Raw genomic sequence first — 13,920 nt, 5'->3', positions numbered from 1 at the left:
ACAGTTTCCTGTTCTGCTGCGACTGGCTGCTCATTCATCGTACCTCAAACAGCTGCCCCTTTCGACTATAGATTTAACCTCTCAGGCAGCTACCCACGCTCTGGGGCGGCCGAATTTCTTGTTGATAATGAAATGGTAGTGCAACCTGCGGCCTGCGGAACATGAGTGTAAAATGATGGGAGCATTGTGATTTCAAACACTGGGTGACTATCACGATTGCAGCAACTGCCAGGCAAAACCTTCAAAATTGCCGTGACCAGGAGTCGAACCTGGGTTATTGCGGCCACAACGCAATGTCCTAACCACTAGACGATCACGGCCACGGAGGCACCCTCGGAAGCAGTTGTCGCGACTGCACCTGCAAGATACACAGCAAAGCTCAGCCCACTGTGTCAGACGCGATCTTCGTTATATGTATACGAGCAAATGAACGTGCCTGCGCTGTTAGGACACTTACGAGGGTGGTTAGCTGCCTGGCAATGTCTTGCAGTCCTCCAAGTCAGCTGACCACAGGTACGTGCCCCGATAAGAGGTGGACAGGTGTCGCATCTCTCTCGCCGTCACTTGTGGCCGTGATTCATACTTAACGTACATTTCTGCAAGCGTCAGCGAAGCGTCAGTCGAGCAAAGTCGGGACAAGTCGCATAAGAGGAGCAACAAAATGTGCACTTCCGGTACCGGGAATCGAACCCGGGCCTCGTGGGAGAGAGCCAGGTATCCCAGCCACTAGACGACACCGGATAACGACACAAGCGCTCCTCCAACAAACACGGCAAGCGTCCACCAGCTACTTGACGACAACTGCAAAAATTAACGTTTCCACTTTGTAGAGCGGCATGCTCGGGACGTATCTCGTGGAGACGAACGCCAGCAATCATGCGACCAAACTGCGCCGGTGAATGCTGTTGTTACACCACGCACTGTGCTACGACAATTTAAGAAAGCGACGCTCACGCTTTGCTGCGCTATTTCCTTGGCGGGCAATCAGTGCTCCTGTTTTCGAGACAGAAAACGTTGGCAGCGATGGGATTCGAACCCACGCCTCCGAAGAGACTGGTGCCTGAAACCAGCGCCTTAGACCGCTCGGCCACGCTACCTCCGCGACGCGGCGGTCACAGGAGCTGCGTTCTACCGCACGAGAACACACCGCAAATGCACAAAAACGAGAAGTAAAAATTGGCAGCGGTGGGATTCGAACCCACGCCTCCGAAGAGACTGGTGCCTTAAACCAGCGCCTTAGACCGCTCGGCCACGCTACCTGCGCCATCGTTCTTCGCGTCTCCAGAAACCACTGCACGACACAGTTTCCTGTTCTGCTGCGACTGGCTGCTCATTCATCGTACCTCAAACAACTGCCCCTTTCGACTATAGATTTAACCTCTCAGGCAGCTACCCACGCTCTGGGGCGGCCGAATTTCTTGTTGATAATGAAATGGTAGTGCAACCTGCGGCCTGCGGAACATGAGTGAAAAATGATGGGAGCATTGTGATTTCAAACACTGGGTGACTATCACGATTGCAGCAACTGCCAGGCAAAACCTTCAAAATTGCCGTGACCAGGATTCGAACCTGGGTTATTGCGGCCACAACGCAATGTCCTAACCACTAGACGATCACGGCCACGGAGGCACCCTCGGAAGCAGGTGTCGCGACTGCACCTGCAAGATACACAGCAAAGCTCAGCCCACTGTGTCAGACGCGATCTTCGTTATATGTATATGAGCAAATGAACGTGCCTGCGCTGTTAGGACACTTACGAGAGTGGTTAGCTGCCTGGCAATGTCTTGCAGTCCTCCAAGTCAGTTGACCACAGGTACGTGCCCCGATAAGAGGTGGACAGGTGTCGCATCTCTCTCGCCGTCACTTGTGGCCGTGATTCATACTTAACGTACATTTCTGCAAGCGTCAGCGAAGCGTCAGTCGGGACAAGTCGCATAAGAGGAGCAACAAAATGTGCACTTCCGGTACCGGGAATCGAACCCGGGCCTCGTGGGAGAGAGCCAGGTATCCCAGCCACTAGACGACACCGGATAACGACACAAGCGCTCCTCCAACAAACACGGCAAGCGTCCACCAGCTACTTGACGACAACTGCAAAAATTAACGTTTCCACTTTGTAGAGCGGCATGCTCGGGACGTATCTCGTGGAGACGAACGCCAGCAATCATGCGACCAAACTGCGCCGGTGAATGCTGTTGTTACACCACGCACTGTGCTACGACAATTTAAGAAAGCGACGCTCACGCTTTGCTGCGCTATTTCCTTGGCGGGCAATCAGTGCTCCTGTTTTCGAGACAGAAAACGTTGGCAGCGATGGGATTCGAACCCACGCCTCCGAAGAGACTGGTGCCTGAAACCAGCGCCTTAGACCGCTCGGCCACGCTACCTCCGCGACGCGGCGGTCACAGGAGCTGCGTTCTACCGCACGAGAACACACCGCAAATGCACAAAAACGAGAAGTAAAAATTGGCAGCGGTGGGATTCGAACCCACGCCTCCGAAGAGACTGGTGCCTTAAACCAGCGCCTTAGACCGCTCGGCCACGCTACCTGCGCCATCGTTCTTCGCGTCTCCAGAAACCACTGCACGACACAGTTTCCTGTTCTGCTGCGACTGGCTGCTCATTCATCGTACCTCAAACAACTGCCCCTTTCGACTATAGATTTAACCTCTCAGGCAGCTACCCACGCTCTGGGGCGGCCGAATTTCTTGTTGATAATGAAATGGTAGTGCAACCTGCGGCCTGCGGAACATGAGTGAAAAATGATGGGAGCATTGTGATTTCAAACACTGGGTGACTATCACGATTGCAGCAACTGCCAGGCAAAACCTTCAAAATTGCCGTGACCAGGATTCGAACCTGGGTTATTGCGGCCACAACGCAATGTCCTAACCACTAGACGATCACGGCCACGGAGGCACCCTCGGAAGCAGGTGTCGCGACTGCACCTGCAAGATACACAGCAAAGCTCAGCCCACTGTGTCAGACGCGATCTTCGTTATATGTATATGAGCAAATGAACGTGCCTGCGCTGTTAGGACACTTACGAGAGTGGTTAGCTGCCTGGCAATGTCTTGCAGTCCTCCAAGTCAGTTGACCACAGGTACGTGCCCCGATAAGAGGTGGACAGGTGTCGCATCTCTCTCGCCGTCACTTGTGGCCGTGATTCATACTTAACGTACATTTCTGCAAGCGTCAGCGAAGCGTCAGTCGGGACAAGTCGCATAAGAGGAGCAACAAAATGTGCACTTCCGGTACCGGGAATCGAACCCGGGCCTCGTGGGAGAGAGCCAGGTATCCCAGCCACTAGACGACACCGGATAACGACACAAGCGCTCCTCCAACAAACACGGCAAGCGTCCACCAGCTACTTGACGACAACTGCAAAAATTAACGTTTCCACTTTGTAGAGCGGCATGCTCGGGACGTATCTCGTGGAGACGAACGCCAGCAATCATGCGACCAAACTGCGCCGGTGAATGCTGTTGTTACACCACGCACTGTGCTACGACAATTTAAGAAAGCGACGCTCACGCTTTGCTGCGCTATTTCCTTGGCGGGCAATCAGTGCTCCTGTTTTCGAGACAGAAAACGTTGGCAGCGATGGGATTCGAACCCACGCCTCCGAAGAGACTGGTGCCTGAAACCAGCGCCTTAGACCGCTCGGCCACGCTACCTCCGCGACGCGGCGGTCACAGGAGCTGCGTTCTACCGCACGAGAACACACCGCAAATGCACAAAAACGAGAAGTAAAAATTGGCAGCGGTGGGATTCGAACCCACGCCTCCGAAGAGACTGGTGCCTTAAACCAGCGCCTTAGACCGCTCGGCCACGCTACCTGCGCCATCGTTCTTCGCGTCTCCAGAAACCACTGCACGACACAGTTTCCTGTTCTGCTGCGACTGGCTGCTCATTCATCGTACCTCAAACAACTGCCCCTTTCGACTATAGATTTAACCTCTCAGGCAGCTACCCACGCTCTGGGGCGGCCGAATTTCTTGTTGATAATGAAATGGTAGTGCAACCTGCGGCCTGCGGAACATGAGTGAAAAATGATGGGAGCATTGTGATTTCAAACACTGGGTGACTATCACGATTGCAGCAACTGCCAGGCAAAACCTTCAAAATTGCCGTGACCAGGATTCGAACCTGGGTTATTGCGGCCACAACGCAATGTCCTAACCACTAGACGATCACGGCCACGGAGGCACCCTCGGAAGCAGGTGTCGCGACTGCACCTGCAAGATACACAGCAAAGCTCAGCCCACTGTGTCAGACGCGATCTTCGTTATATGTATATGAGCAAATGAACGTGCCTGCGCTGTTAGGACACTTACGAGAGTGGTTAGCTGCCTGGCAATGTCTTGCAGTCCTCCAAGTCAGTTGACCACAGGTACGTGCCCCGATAAGAGGTGGACAGGTGTCGCATCTCTCTCGCCGTCACTTGTGGCCGTGATTCATACTTAACGTACATTTCTGCAAGCGTCAGCGAAGCGTCAGTCGGGACAAGTCGCATAAGAGGAGCAACAAAATGTGCACTTCCGGTACCGGGAATCGAACCCGGGCCTCGTGGGAGAGAGCCAGGTATCCCAGCCACTAGACGACACCGGATAACGACACAAGCGCTCCTCCAACAAACACGGCAAGCGTCCACCAGCTACTTGACGACAACTGCAAAAATTAACGTTTCCACTTTGTAGAGCGGCATGCTCGGGACGTATCTCGTGGAGACGAACGCCAGCAATCATGCGACCAAACTGCGCCGGTGAATGCTGTTGTTACACCACGCACTGTGCTACGACAATTTAAGAAAGCGACGCTCACGCTTTGCTGCGCTATTTCCTTGGCGGGCAATCAGTGCTCCTGTTTTCGAGACAGAAAACGTTGGCAGCGATGGGATTCGAACCCACGCCTCCGAAGAGACTGGTGCCTGAAACCAGCGCCTTAGACCGCTCGGCCACGCTACCTCCGCGACGCGGCGGTCACAGGAGCTGCGTTCTACCGCACGAGAACACACCGCAAATGCACAAAAACGAGAAGTAAAAATTGGCAGCGGTGGGATTCGAACCCACGCCTCCGAAGAGACTGGTGCCTTAAACCAGCGCCTTAGACCGCTCGGCCACGCTACCTGCGCCATCGTTCTTCGCGTCTCCAGAAACCACTGCACGACACAGTTTCCTGTTCTGCTGCGACTGGCTGCTCATTCATCGTACCTCAAACAGCTGCCCCTTTCGACTATAGATTTAACCTCTCAGGCAGCTACCCACGCTCTGGGGCGGCCGAATTTCTTGTTGATAATGAAATGGTAGTGCAACCTGCGGCCTGCGGAACATGAGTGTAAAATGATGGGAGCGTTGTGATTTCAAACACTGGGTGACTATCACGATTGCAGCAACTGCCAGGCAAAACCTTCAAAATTGCCGTGACCAGGATTCGAACCTGGGTTATTGCGGCCACAACGCAATGTCCTAACCACTAGACGATCACGGCCACGGAGGCACCCTCGGAAGCAGTTGTCGCGACTGCACCTGCAAGATACACAGCAAAGCTCAGCCCACTGTGTCAGACGCGATCTTCGTTATATGTATACGAGCAAATGAACGTGCCTGCGCTCTTAGGACACTTACGAGAGTGGTTAGCTGCCTGGCAATGTCTTGCAGTCCTCCAAGTCAGCTGACCACAGGTACGTGCCCCGATAAGAGGTGGACAGGTGTCGTATCTCTCTCGCCGTCACTTGTGGCCGTGATTCATACTTAACGTACATTTCTGCAAGCGTCAGCGAAGCGTCAGTCGGGACAAGTCGCATAAGAGGAGCAACAAAATGTGCACTTCCGGTACCGGGAATCGAACCCGGGCCTCGTGGGAGAGAGCCACGTATCCCAGCCACTAGACGACACCGGATAACGACACAAGCGCTCCTCCAACAAACACGGCAAGCGTCCACCCGCTACTTGACGACAACTGCAAAAATTAACGTTTCCACTTTGTAGAGCGGCATGCTCGGGACGTATCTCGTGGAGACGAACGCCAGCAATCATGCGACCAAACTGCGCCGGTGAATCCTGTTGTTACACCACGCACTGTGCTACGACAATTTAAGAAAGCGACGCCCACGCTTTGCTGCGCTATTTCCTTGGCGGGAAATCAGTGCTCCTGTTTTCGAGACAGAAAACGTTGGCAGCGATGGGATTCGAACCCACGCCTCCGAAGAGACTGGTGCCTGAAACCAGCGCCTTATACCGCTCGGCCACGCTACCTCCGCGACGCGGCGGTCGCAGGAGCTGCGTTCTACCGCCCTTCCATTCGCTCTCCTTCAAGCGCCTTCTTCGGCGAGCTTCAATTCCCCATCCTTTTTTTTTTTTTTTTTTTTTTTTTTTTTTTTTTTTTTTTTTTTTCCGTGGGTATGAAACTGAATTGCATCTGGAGGACAATGTTAGAAAATTTGAAGTTGTAATCGGAATTGTTTACGGTGAAAATAACTCTCTCTATAATACTATTTACCGCATTAACGAAACGCAAAATATTCATCCATTAGAATTTAAACAAAAATGAGACAGAAACAAAAGTAAAAATGACGAAAGGAAATTGAACTTCTTCAGTGATGCACGTCTTTTTCATGAGAATAGGTTATCCCTACTATTCTTGTGCTGTGGCGTGACTCCTGTTACTTCTTGGGAAAACATGCCTTTTCTAGGTTCTGTTGAGGCCTTCACGGCTACCGTATCGGTCCCGGGGCACACGAAGTCCCCACCGTACTTCACCCTCAACAGCAATCCCCTACTTTGGCAGTCTATCTTGTTCGGTCGATTCCATATGATATAGGTATTAACCGATGCCTTGTTTCTGAAACAAAATTTGCATCATATTTCCGAACTTCTTTTTATGGTCTTTGTACCGGCATATTTTAAAGTATTCATCTTTCATATATTCTCGATATTCTTGGAGATTGTCATTGCCTTTGTTGTTAACAACATAATTGACAAAAGTTCCGAATAGCCACAAGATGACATTGTTTTTTTGTGGTGGAAAGGAAATTTCTTCTGGGAAGAGTATATCGTTTAGCGTGATTTCTCTTCCATCGGTCCTTTTAAGAAAAGCGACTTGCAATACAATGTCATTCCAAATATTCTTGTATCCATTGCAGATGAAGCGATGCTTTAAGGAGTCCAAAGTGTGACATTTTTGGCACACATTGGTTGCTTGTAGTCCTATTGAATACAGCTTTTCATTGGTACTAATAATGTTGTTGACAACTCTGTACCATGACGCTTGCACTTCCGTAGTCAGTGTTTTGTTATTTATATTGGTCCATATTTTTTCCCAGTTTTTGTTAGGATACTTCAGCTCCATTTTATTTCGGTTTTCGCGTGATTTTAACTTCTCTACTATATAGTGACTTGTCCTCTTATTTTTGTCCGTTAAAATGCATGTCAAGTAGCTTAATTCTACATAAATATCCTTAATATGCTTTAGGGTGTAATTGATGTTGTGAACATCTACAGGCGGCTGCATGCTTCCGGGTTTGAGAAGGTCAAATAGAGCGGCAGTTATGCTGTTCGGCTGTGTCTCGATAAGTTTGAGCGTTCTTTTAATGAAGAGGGCAGTGTTTTTCCTTCGAAGGTCTGTCAGCCCTAGGCCTCCGTTTTCGGGTCTCGATGTAGTCGTTCCTACTGCTACTCTAAAAATATGGCCTTTCCATACGTATCGACAGATTGTGCTCATAATAGCTTTCACTATGTCTGGAGGTGTTGGTAAAACCTGAGCGACATATGCAGCTTTCGAAAGAACTGCACAGTTGATTAGTTTAATTCTTTGCTTGATATTTAAGTCTCTCGTTTCATGCAGTATTAAGCTGCCTCTGATTTTTCCAAGCACCTGTTTCCAATTAGCAGCCGTTGTTCTTAATGGGCAACTGTAAAAAGTTATGCCCAAAGCAGTGTGACGCTCCACCCTGTTTGCCCACGGTAGCTGCACATTGTCAAGACCCTGTAAATTTAAAAAGGAACTTTTAGTTTCATTGATCCTCGCACCAGTTGCCCTGCTATAAAGCAATAACTTGTCTGTTAGCTGGGCACAGTCTTCATCGCTCCTTACTAGAACTCCCACATCGTCAGCGTATGCATTTGTAACCGTCTTCAGCCCAGCTATTGTTATGCCTTCTAAGGTTGTGTTCAAAAGCCTTAAAAGGGGTTCCAGAGAAACCACATAAAACAACATTGACAAAGGACTTCCCTGAGGAACTCCACTAGATATCAATACTTCATTAGTATATTGTCCATTGATCGAGATTTTGGTGCGTATGCCTCTGACGATGTTCATTAAAACCTCTAAGTTTCCATCATTGAAACCTGTGTATTTTAAGGTTCTGAACAGATATCCGTAGTTGACTCTGTCAAACGCTTTAGCAAAATCAATGAAGGCAATGCCTCCATTCGCTGACGATGACGAAAAAATAGAAATAATGTCTCGATATTCACATACAGTCTTAAAAATGGTACGTCGAGGGAGACACGTCTGGTGGCATCCAATGACTTTTGCTAAAATCGGTACCATTCGTTCTTTAATTATACGTGCAACTACCTTGTAATCTGAGTTCATGAGACTGATAGGCCTCATTTTAGTAATATCTTTCGTGTCCGTAGTCCTTCCTTTTGGAAGTAGTACAGTTACACTTTCCTTAAAAGCAGCAGGAATTTCCTCTCCCCTCAAGACGTCATTAACTACTTCCGTGAATTGGGAACCTATTAGGTGCCAAAAGGTCCTATAAAACTCCACAGGCAGGCCGTCTGGGCCTGGAGACTTACGTGAAGGTGAAGATTTGAGTATATGAAAAACCTCGTCTTTCGTAATTTCTAACGTTAAACCCCTGTTCTCCTCATCTGTAACAACTGCCTCTATTCCGGAGTTCTGTAAAATCTCTTGTACTGAGTTGTCGTCAGTAGCATTTCCAGAATATAATTGCTGAAAAAATCTATGTGCTTCATTTAAGATATCCCTTTGTTCTGTCAGGACTCTGTTATCCTCCGATCTTAGGCTGGCAATAAAATTTCGTCTCCTGTTTCGTGTGTGTTATATCAAGTGGTAGATGGAGGTGTTTTCCGCCTCCACCGTCGTTCTAGTGTGGGATTTTATTTGTAATCCCTCTAAATGTACCCTCTTGATACTTATCATTTTGGCTTTAACGGTTTTAATATTGATAAAGACGTCTTGAGACATTGGTTGGTCGTAAAGGTCTCTTAAGCAAGAGTAGTAAAACTCCATCGTGTGTCGTGACCACATTGCTCTTTCTTTGGCGTAAGATATCAGCGCTCCTCTTATCTTTTTCTTAGCGGCCATAGTCCACCATTCAATAGTCGTTCTATATTGAGTACGCATCCTTAAAACAGACTGCCAAGTTTCTTGCATCTTTAAAGCTAGAGCGTTGTCAGAGAGGGTATTGATATTTAATTTCCATAGTGGGCGACCCCAATACGTCTTCTGCCTGGTTAATTTGATGCTGCACCTCACTCCGAGGTGGTCAGAGAAGGCAGCTGGTATCACCTCGATACTACTGACTTTAGTGGCTAAGGTGGGGGTGACATATATTCTGTCGATTCTGCTCTGTGTAGTACCAGTGATGTATGTGAAGCGAACCAGCGTCGGATATTGTATTTCCCACGCGTCAAACCACTTCATATTCGTGACCAACGCCTGCAGCTCTTGGGAGAAGTTAAAATTTGGTCGCTGATCCTTTGTATTTAAAACGCAGTTAAAATCTCCACCAATGACAATTTCGGCAGGGTTGTCTTGGAGTAGAAATAAAATGTCACTTTTAAAAAAGGCTGCCCTCTCTCGTCTCGCATTGTTGCCTGAAGGTGCGTATAGGTTTATAAAAGTGGTGTTAAAAATTTTGCAGCTAATACCCCTCCCCGACTCTAAAAGGCACACATTTGTCATCTCGATCCCTTCTTTAGCAAGGATGGCTGTTCCACACGCGTTTTCCGGAGCCACATTCAACACCTCTTTGTACCCTGAAACATACAATGCTGTGACATTAACTTCCTGCAGGAAGGCGATATCTGTATCGGACTGATACAGAAAGTCCTTCAGTGCAGCTACCTTTGCTTGACTCTGAATTTTGTTTATGTTTAAGGTGGTCACGTTATATGTATGTTCCACTGTGAGACGCTACAAGACAGTAAACAGAGGACACGGTAGTGGAGCCGCGTACAATAACATCGGGTTAGATACATATAGTGTTATTTTATTTTATTGTTATTCCATTAACGGTTTTCCTTCTTTTCACTGTTTTCTTTCTTTCTTCTTAGAGTTCAGTGTGACAATTTTTAATAAAAAAATTCTTCCTCAAAAGCCCCTTCCGCCCCCATTGCATCGGTCTGATCTTCCTTTTCGTCCGCCCAGTTAAATCGTGGCTCGGTGATGTCGTGTCCATGTCCTTGTCCAAGTCGGGTATCACTTCCATATCTGATGTCGTATTGTCACGCAAGGGTTCAACTGTTCCGTGTGGCGCGTCAGCCCGCTCTTGTCTCTGGCTTCGATCCGAAGACTCGCCGACCGCTTCCTTTTGTGTATCTTCGTCCTTCCTTGCGGTCTCCTGTATCTGCCTCAGCCGCTCTCTTAAGGGAGGGGCCAAATTCTCTGCTGCTTGATGTGCTCTTCGTCTCTTTTTATTTTTTGACGATTTCGGTGAACCCGTCGGTGAAACCTTTGGTAAACTTCCTGGCGACTCCGTGGAAGGTCGAGGAGAAGTCTCCTGTCCCGCCTTCGTGGCGGAAGATTTTGGAGCTCCGTTAATGTCTGAGTCGGCCGATGCTTCTGTTTCTACGACACGGGAGACGGGTGGTGTCATTGGTTCGTCTTCTTGCGCCCCCCCTTTTCCTTTGACGTTACCGGAACCAGTCTGTAGTGTCCTGTCATCTGTGTGGTTGTCAGTTGTCTGTTGTATCATTTCCTCTTGATGTCTATCCACTGTAGTTCCCTCTGGAATGTTGGCCCTTTCGTGTGTAACTACCGCTTCGTACTCTACCATGTCTACATCAGGTATTATCGATGAAGCTTGTCGCTCGTTGGAAGAGTTGTCAGATTCAGAGGGCAAGCGCAGTGCGCCCTCAGTGACGTCATTACTGGCCAGTTGCTGATTGTCATCTTTAGTCAACTCCGCGGTGCTTCTCGTTGCCGTGCGCGCGACGGAGGGTTCAGTCTGCTCGGCCATATTCTGTTGATAGGGGTCGCGGCTAGCTGCCGCGGCAGCGTACGTCACTTGCATGCTAACAACTTGTCCTGGGACAGCCGCCTCGTTAGTCGGTAACTGAGGAACCCGCCTTCTACTGCACTCACTTCTGACGTGCCCCGTGGCGTTACATAACGCACAAGTCCGTGGCTGCCCATCATAAATGATGAGAGCGCGATGGCCACAGATATTCAAGTAAGAAGGGATATGTCGTAAGAGCTCAATCTTAATCTGTCTAACTCCATTCAAAACCGGAAACATATATTGCTCCGACCATTTTTCTGCAAAATTAGATATAACCCTACCATAGGGCTGAAGAGCAGCATTGATCGCTCCGGCAGGGACCTCGAACGGCAGTTCGAAAACTCTCACTGTTCGAATGCCTAGCCCAGCATGGGAAACAAGAACGTCACTAACGGTTCCGTCTGCATGATTAAATTTCATAGTGCCACCACACTTGTCAACTATCGAGGAGCACAAATCTGAGGAAATCAATTTCAAAAACACAGAATTGGACACGAAAGAAAGATGAACGCCAATAATTTGGTCTCCAGTGATCTTAACTGTTTCTGAAAGCCACCTTTTGATCTCAAAAGCCTTTGGTCTTTTACAAGTCCAATCAAAGGTAAATCTAACCGTATCTCTCCGTTCACAGTTAATTTCGTTCAATTTGTCATTTTAAATTACTGAAAGATGCAAAGTAAACAAAGCGCTCTACAGACCTTCGTAACAGCCACACAGCCGCTGTTTACGCCAGCCCTCCTAGCGCTGCCGACACGTCCGTCCGGCTCGGCCGCCGAGCCGCGAATGGGATTCGAACCCACGCCTCCGAAGAGACTGGTGCCTGAAACCAGCGCCTTACACCGCTCGGCCACGCTACCTCCGCGACGCGGCGGTCACAGGAGCTGCGTTCTACCGCACGAGAACACACCGCAAATGCACAAAAACGAGAAGTAAAAATTGGCAGCGGTGGGATTCGAACCCACGCCTCCGAAGAGACTGGTGCCTTAAACCAGCGCCTTAGACCGATCGGCCACGCTACCTGCGCCATCGTTCTTCGCGTCTCCAGAAACCACTGCACGACACAGTTTCCTGTTCTGCTGCGACTGGCTGCTCATTCATCGCACCTCAAACAACTGCCCCTTTCGACTATAGATTTAACCTCTCAGGCAGCTACCCACGCTCTGGGGCGGCCGAATTTCTTGTTGATAATCAAATGGTAGTGCAACCTGCGGCCTGCGGAACATGAGTGTAAAATGATGGGAGCATTGTGATTTCAAACACTGGGTGACTATCACGATTGCAGCAACTGCCAGGCAAAACCTTCAAAATTGCCGTGACCAGGATTCGAACCTGGGTTATTGCGGCCACAACGCAATGTCCTAACCACTAGACGATCACGGCCACGGAGGCACCCTCGGAAGCAGTTGTCGCGACTGCACCTGCAAGATACACAGCAAAGCTCAGCCCACTGTGTCAGACGCGATCTCCGTTATATGTATATGTGCAAATGAACGTGCCTGCGCTGTTAGGACACTTCCGAGAGTGGTTAGCTGCCTGGCAATGTCTTGCAGTCCTCCAAGTCAGTTGACCACAGGTACGTGCCCCGATAAGAGGTGGACAGGTGTCGCATCTCTCTCGCCGTCATTTGTGGCCGTGATTCATACTTAACGTACATTTCTGCAAGCGTCAGCGAAGTGTCAGTCGGGACAAGTCGCATAAGAGGAGCAACAAAATGTGCACTTCCGGTACCGGGAATCGAACCCGGGCCTCGTGGGAGAGAGCCAGGTATCCTAGCCACTAGACGACACCGGATAACGACACAAGCGCTCCTCCAACAAACACGGCAAGCGTCCACCCGCTACTTGACGACAACTGCAAAAATTAACGTTTCCACTTTGTAGAACGGCATGCTCGGGCCGTATCTCGGGGAGACGAACGCCAGCAATCATGCGACCAAACTGCGCCGGTGAATCCTGTTGTTACACCACGCACTGTGCTACGACAATTTAAGAAAGCGGCGCTCACGCTTTGCTGCGCTATTTCCTTGGCGGGAAATCAGTGCTCCTGTTTTCGAGACAGAAAACGTTGGCAGCGATGGGATTCGAACCCACGCCTCCGAAGAGACTGGTGTCTGAAACCAGCGCCTTAGACCGCTCGGCCACGCTACCTCCGCGACGCGGCGGTCACAGGAGCTGCGTTCTACCGCACGAGAACACACCGCAAATGCACAAAAACGAGAAGTAAAAATTGGCAGCGGTGGGATTCGAACCCACGCCTCCGAAGAGACTGGTGCCTTAAACCAGCGCCTTTTTTTTGCTACCCCTTTTTTTCACTTTTGTTTCCTTTTTTATTTTTATTTACTTTTTTTTCTCCATCCACTTTTTTTATCCATCTTTTCTTCCAGCAATCCAATTTTTATTAACCACTTTTATTTTCTTTTTATTTATTTTTATTTTATATATATATATATATATATATATATATATATATATATATATATATATATATATATATATATATATATTTAAGGATGGTCAGGGCGTGGTACACGCCGCACCAGCAGTGGGGTCTGTTCACGGCACTGCCAGTGCGTCGATCCCCAAACCCCTCCCACCCCTTTTTCGTGTTCCTTGTTGGGTCATAGCACTAAGTGTGCAGAAATCTTAACACAATATTCCCATTCTCTG

At 49.0% G+C, this 13,920-nt stretch overlaps 17 non-coding genes across 17 annotated transcripts; all 17 read right to left on the bottom strand.

Moving 5' to 3' along the window:
- Positions 1–248: 248 nt before the first annotated feature.
- Trnah-gug (transfer RNA histidin (anticodon GUG)) lies at positions 249–320 on the bottom strand. Its single transcript has one exon. It is a non-coding gene; the product is annotated as a tRNA-His (tRNA).
- Positions 321–1,015: 695 nt separating this feature from the next.
- Trnal-cag (transfer RNA leucine (anticodon CAG)) lies at positions 1,016–1,097 on the bottom strand. Its single transcript has one exon. It is a non-coding gene; the product is annotated as a tRNA-Leu (tRNA).
- Positions 1,098–1,177: 80 nt separating this feature from the next.
- Positions 1,178–1,259, bottom strand: Trnal-aag (transfer RNA leucine (anticodon AAG)). The gene has a single exon. It is a non-coding gene; the product is annotated as a tRNA-Leu (tRNA).
- Positions 1,260–1,548: 289 nt separating this feature from the next.
- On the bottom strand, positions 1,549–1,620 carry Trnah-gug (transfer RNA histidin (anticodon GUG)). Its single transcript has one exon. It is a non-coding gene; the product is annotated as a tRNA-His (tRNA).
- Positions 1,621–2,305: 685 nt separating this feature from the next.
- On the bottom strand, positions 2,306–2,387 carry Trnal-cag (transfer RNA leucine (anticodon CAG)). The gene has a single exon. It is a non-coding gene; the product is annotated as a tRNA-Leu (tRNA).
- Positions 2,388–2,467: 80 nt separating this feature from the next.
- On the bottom strand, positions 2,468–2,549 carry Trnal-aag (transfer RNA leucine (anticodon AAG)). The gene has a single exon. It is a non-coding gene; the product is annotated as a tRNA-Leu (tRNA).
- Positions 2,550–2,838: 289 nt separating this feature from the next.
- Positions 2,839–2,910, bottom strand: Trnah-gug (transfer RNA histidin (anticodon GUG)). The gene has a single exon. It is a non-coding gene; the product is annotated as a tRNA-His (tRNA).
- A 685-nt stretch (positions 2,911–3,595) lies between these two features.
- Positions 3,596–3,677, bottom strand: Trnal-cag (transfer RNA leucine (anticodon CAG)). Its single transcript has one exon. It is a non-coding gene; the product is annotated as a tRNA-Leu (tRNA).
- An 80-nt stretch (positions 3,678–3,757) lies between these two features.
- Positions 3,758–3,839, bottom strand: Trnal-aag (transfer RNA leucine (anticodon AAG)). The gene has a single exon. It is a non-coding gene; the product is annotated as a tRNA-Leu (tRNA).
- A 289-nt stretch (positions 3,840–4,128) lies between these two features.
- On the bottom strand, positions 4,129–4,200 carry Trnah-gug (transfer RNA histidin (anticodon GUG)). The gene has a single exon. It is a non-coding gene; the product is annotated as a tRNA-His (tRNA).
- A 685-nt stretch (positions 4,201–4,885) lies between these two features.
- Trnal-cag (transfer RNA leucine (anticodon CAG)) lies at positions 4,886–4,967 on the bottom strand. The gene has a single exon. It is a non-coding gene; the product is annotated as a tRNA-Leu (tRNA).
- An 80-nt stretch (positions 4,968–5,047) lies between these two features.
- On the bottom strand, positions 5,048–5,129 carry Trnal-aag (transfer RNA leucine (anticodon AAG)). The gene has a single exon. It is a non-coding gene; the product is annotated as a tRNA-Leu (tRNA).
- A 289-nt stretch (positions 5,130–5,418) lies between these two features.
- On the bottom strand, positions 5,419–5,490 carry Trnah-gug (transfer RNA histidin (anticodon GUG)). Its single transcript has one exon. It is a non-coding gene; the product is annotated as a tRNA-His (tRNA).
- A 685-nt stretch (positions 5,491–6,175) lies between these two features.
- Positions 6,176–6,257, bottom strand: Trnal-cag (transfer RNA leucine (anticodon CAG)). Its single transcript has one exon. It is a non-coding gene; the product is annotated as a tRNA-Leu (tRNA).
- Positions 6,258–12,191: 5,934 nt separating this feature from the next.
- Positions 12,192–12,273, bottom strand: Trnal-aag (transfer RNA leucine (anticodon AAG)). The gene has a single exon. It is a non-coding gene; the product is annotated as a tRNA-Leu (tRNA).
- A 289-nt stretch (positions 12,274–12,562) lies between these two features.
- Trnah-gug (transfer RNA histidin (anticodon GUG)) lies at positions 12,563–12,634 on the bottom strand. Its single transcript has one exon. It is a non-coding gene; the product is annotated as a tRNA-His (tRNA).
- A 685-nt stretch (positions 12,635–13,319) lies between these two features.
- Positions 13,320–13,401, bottom strand: Trnal-cag (transfer RNA leucine (anticodon CAG)). The gene has a single exon. It is a non-coding gene; the product is annotated as a tRNA-Leu (tRNA).
- Between the last annotated feature and the right edge of the window lie 519 nt (positions 13,402–13,920).

Source organism: Schistocerca cancellata, chromosome 2, assembly GCF_023864275.1.
Source record: "Schistocerca cancellata isolate TAMUIC-IGC-003103 chromosome 2, iqSchCanc2.1, whole genome shotgun sequence".
NCBI lineage: Eukaryota > Metazoa > Arthropoda > Insecta > Orthoptera > Acrididae > Schistocerca > Schistocerca cancellata.
The sequence above is the reverse complement of the archived record's forward strand: the minus strand, read 5'-3'. Positions and strand labels throughout refer to the sequence as shown.